The sequence below is a fragment of the Arachis hypogaea genome, chromosome 18 (genome assembly GCF_003086295.3).
Source record: "Arachis hypogaea cultivar Tifrunner chromosome 18, arahy.Tifrunner.gnm2.J5K5, whole genome shotgun sequence".
NCBI classification, from domain to species: Eukaryota; Viridiplantae; Streptophyta; class Magnoliopsida; order Fabales; family Fabaceae; genus Arachis; species Arachis hypogaea.
Window position 1 is genome coordinate 50,594,704 of NC_092053.1, and position 4,867 is coordinate 50,599,570.

The 4,867-nt window shown below is 41.0% G+C and overlaps 1 non-coding gene across 1 annotated transcript; it reads right to left on the bottom strand.

Annotated features, from left to right (window-relative positions):
* Positions 1-404: 404 nt before the first annotated feature.
* On the bottom strand, positions 405-512 carry LOC112773826 (small nucleolar RNA R71). The gene has a single exon (XR_003188353.1). It is a non-coding gene; the product is annotated as a small nucleolar RNA R71 (small nucleolar RNA).
* Positions 513-4,867: the final 4,355 nt, after the last annotated feature.

Below are 4,867 nucleotides of genomic sequence, written 5' to 3' on the forward strand. Positions count from 1 at the left end.
AAGAGGAGATGGCAGCCGAAAATAATAATAATGCAAGGAGAATGCTTGGTGACTTTACTGCACCAAATTCCAATTTACATGGAAGAAGCATCTCTATCCCTACCATTGGAGCAAACAATTTTGAGCTGAAACCTCAGCTAGTTTCTCTGATGCAGCAGAACTGCAAGTTTCATGGACTTCCATCTGTAGATCCTTTTCAGTTCTTAACTGAATTCTTGCAGATATGTGATACTGTTAAGACTAATGGAGTAAATCCTAAAGTCTACAGGTTCATGCTTTTCCCTTTTGCTGTAAGAGACAGAGCTAGAGTGTGGTTGGACTCTCAACCCAAAGACAGCCTGAACTCTTGGGATAAGCTGGTCACGGCTTTCTTAGCCAAGTTCTTTCCTCCTCAAAAGCTGAGCAAGCTTAGAGTGGATGTTCAGAACTTCAGACAGAAAGAAGGTGAATCCCTCTATGAAGCTTGGGAAAGATACAAACAGTTGACCAAAAAGTGTCCTTCTGACATGCTTTCAGAATGGACCATCCTGGATATATTCTATGATGGTCTGTTTGAGTTATCAAAGATGTCATTGGATACTTCTGCAGGTGGATCCATTCACCTAAAGAAAATGCCTGCAGAAGCTCAAGAACTCATTGACATGGTTGCTAATAACCAGTTCATGTACACTTCTGAGAGGAACCCTGTGAGTAATGGGATGCCTATGAAGAAGGAAGTTCTTGAAATTGATACTCTGAAGGCCATATTGGCTCAGAATAAAATATTGACTCAGCAAGTCAATATGATTTCTCAGAGTCTGAATGGAATGCAAGCTGCATCCAACAGTACTCAAGAGGCTTCTCCTGAAGAATAAGCTTATGATCCTGAGAACCCTGCAATAGCAGAGGTAAATTACATGGGTGAACCTTATGGAAAAACCTATAATCCATCATGGAGAAATCATCCAAATTTCTCATGGAAAGATCAAAAGCCTCAACAAGGCTTTAATAATGGTGGAAGAAACAGATTTAGTAATAGCAAGCCTTTTCCATCATCCACTCAGCAACAGACAGAGAATTCTGAGCAGAATCCATCTAGCTTAGCAAATCTAGTATCTGATCTATCTAAGGCCACTGTAAGTTTCATGAATGAAACAAGGTCTTCCATTAGAAATTTGGAAGCACAAGTGGGCCAGCTGAGTAAAAGGATCACTGAAATCCCTCCTAGTACTCTCCCAAGCAATACAGAAGAAAATCCAAAAGGAGAGTGCAAGGCCATTGAACTAATCACCATGGCCGAACCTATGAAGGAAGGAGAGGATGTGAATCCCAAGGAGGAAGACCTCTTGGGACGTCTAGTGATCAATAAGGAGCTTCCCTCTGAGGAACCTAAGGATTCTGAGACTCATCTAGAGACCATAGAGATTCCATTGAACCTCCTTATGCCATTCATGAGCTCTGATGAGTATTCCTCTTCTGAAGAGAATGAGGATGTTACTGAAGAGCAAACTGCCAAGTCTCTTGGTGCAATCATGAAGCTGAATGCCAAATTATTTGGTATTGAAACTTGGGATGATGAACCTCCCTTGTTTACCAATGAACTAAGTGATCTGGATCAACTGACATTGCCTCAGAAGAGACAGGATCCTGGAAAGTTCATAATACCTTGTACCATAGGCACCATGATCTTTAAGGCTCTGTGTGACCTTGGTTTAGGAATAAACCTCATGCCCCTCTCTGTAATAGAGAAACTGGGAATCTATGGGGTGCAAGCTGCTAAAATCTCATTAGAGATGGCAGACAATTCAAGAAAACAGGCTTATGGACAAGTAGAAGATGTGTTAGTAAAGGTTGAAGGCCTTTACATCCCTACTGATTTCATAGTCCTGGATACTGGAAAGGAAGAGGATGAATCCATCATCCTAGGAAGACCTTTCCTAGCCACAGCAAGAGCTGTGATTGATGTGGACAGAGGAGAATTGATCCTTCAATTAAATAAGGACAACCTTGTGTTTACAACTCAAGGATCTCTCTCTGCATCCATGGAGAAGAATCATAAAAAGCTTTTCTCAAAGCAGAGTCAACCAAAGCCCCCACAGTCAAACTCTAAGTTTGGTGTTGGGAGGCCACAACCAAACTCTAAGTTTGGTGTTGAACTCCCATATCCAAACTCTAAGTTTGGTGTTGGAGAGTCTCAACAATGCTCTGAACATCTGCAAGGCTCCATGAGAGCCCACTGTCAAGCTATTGACATTAAAGAAGCGCTTGTTGGGAGGCAACCCAATTTTTATTTATCTAACTATATTTTTCTTAGTTATATGTCTTTATAGGTTCATGATCATGTGGAATCACAAAATAAATATAAAAATTGAAAACGGAATCAAAAACAGCAGAAGAAAAATCACACCCTGGAGGAAGCACCTGTCTGTCGTTCAACGCCAGAACAGAGCATGGTTCTGGCGCTGAACGCCCAAAATGGGCAGTATCTGGGCGCTGAACGCCCAAAATGGGCAGCATCTGGGCGCTGAACGCCAGAATTGCACCCTGGAGAAGAGCTGGCGCTGAACGCCCAGAACAAGCATGGTTCTGGCGTTCAACGCCAGAAATGGGCAACAAATGGGCGTTGAACGCCCAAAATGGGCACCAACCTGGCACTGAACGCCCAGAGTTGTGTGCAAGGGCATTTTGCATGCCTAAATTGGTGCAGGGAAGTAAATGCCTTGACACCTCAAGATTTGTGGTCCTCACAGGATCATCTCAGGATCTGTGGACCCCACAGGATCCCCACCTACCTCTACTCACTTCTTCTCACCCTCTCTCTCTCCATTCATGGTCATCCCTTCTGTTTTCCATTTACCACTCACATCCATACACCCACCTACCTTCAAAATTCAACATCTCTTTCCCACCCAATCCCACCCATATGGCCGAATACACACATCCCTCCATCTCCTCCATATCTTCTTCTTCTTCTTCTGTTCTTTCTTCTTTTGCTCGAGGGCGAGCAACATTCTAAGTTTGGTGTGGTAAAAGCATAGCTTTTTTGTTTTTTCGTAACCATTAATGGCACCTAAGGCCAGAGAAACCTCAAGAAAGAGGAAAGGGAAGACAATTGCTTCCACCTCCGAATCATGGAAGATGGAAAGATTCATCTCAAGGGTCTATAGCTCAGTGGTAGAACATGTGGCTGCAAATCAAGAGATCCCTGAGATACCTCAGGGGATGCACTCTCCTCCACATAAATATTGGGAGCAAATCAACACCTCCCTAGGAGAATTAAGTTCCAACATGGGACAACTAAGGGTGGAACATCAAGAGCACTCCATCATCCTTCATGAAATTAGAGAAGATCAAAAAGCAATGAGGGAGGAGCAACAAAGACAAGGAAGAGACATAGAAGAGCTCAAGGACATCATTGGTTCCTCAAGAAGGAAACGCCACCATCACTAAGGTGGATTCATTCCTTGTTCTTATTTCTTCTGTTTTTCGTTTTCTATGTTAAGTGCTTATCTATGTTTGTGTCTTCATTACATGATCATTAGTAGTTGGTAACTTTGTCTTAAAGTTATGAATGTCCTATGAATCCATCACCTCTCTTAAAATGAAAAATGTTTTAATTCAAAAGAACAAGAAGTACATGGGTTTTGAATTTATCCTTGAACTTAGTTTAATTATATTGATGTGGTGACAATGCTTCTTGTTTTCTGAATGAATGCTTAAACAGTGCATATGTCTTTTGAAGTTGTTGTTTAAGAATGTTAAATATGTTGGCTCTTGAAAGAATGATTGCAAGGAGACATGTTATTTGATAATCTGAAAAATCATAAAAATGATTCTTGAAGCAAGAAAAAGCAGCAAAGAACAAAGCTTGCAGAAAAAAAAATAGGCGAAAAAAATAGAAAGAAAAAGAAAAAGCAAGCAGAAAAAGCCAAAGCTCTTAAAACCAAGAGGTAAGAGCAAAAAGCCAATAACCCTTAAAACCAAAAGGCAAGGGTAAATAAAAAGGATCCCAAGGCTTTGAGCATCAGTGGATAGGAGGGCCTAAAGGAATAAAATCCTGGTCTAAGCGGCTAAACCAAGCTGTCCCTAACCATGTGCTTGTGGCGTGAAGGTGTCAAGTGAAAACTTGAGACTGAGCGGTTAAAGTCAAGGTCCAAAGCAAAAAAAAAAGTGTTCTTAAGAACCCTGGACACCTCTAATTGGGGACTCTAGCAAAGCTGAGTCACAATCTGAAAAGGTTCACCCAATTATGTGTCTGTGGCATTTATGTATCCGGTGGTAATACTGGAAAACAAAGTGCTTAGGGCCTCAGCCAAGACTCATAAAATAGCTGTGTTCAAGAATCATCATACTGAACTAGGAGAATCAATAACACTATCTGAACTCTGAGTTCCTATAGATGCCAATCATTCTGAACCTCAATGGATAAAGTGAGATGCCAAAACTATTCAAGAGGCAAAAAGCTACAAGTCCCGCTCATCTGATTGGAGCTATGTTTCATTGATAGTTTGGAATTTATAGTATATTCTCTTCTTTTTATCCCATTTGATTTTCAGTTGCTTGGGGACAAGCAACAATTTAAGTTTGGTGTTGTGATGAGCAGATAATTTATACGCTTTTTGGCAATGTTTTTAGTAGAACCTAGTTACTTTTAGGGATGTTTTCATTAGTTTTTATGTTAAATTCACATTTCTGGACTTTACTATGAGTTTGTGTGTTTTTCTGTGATTTCAGGTATTTTCTGGCTGAAATTGAGGGACTTGAGTAAAAATCAAATTCAGAGGTTGAAGAAGGACTGCTGATGCTGTTGGATTCTGACCTCCCTGCACTCAAAGTAGATTTTCTGGAGGTCCAGAACTCAAAATGGCGCGCTTCCAATTGCGTTGGA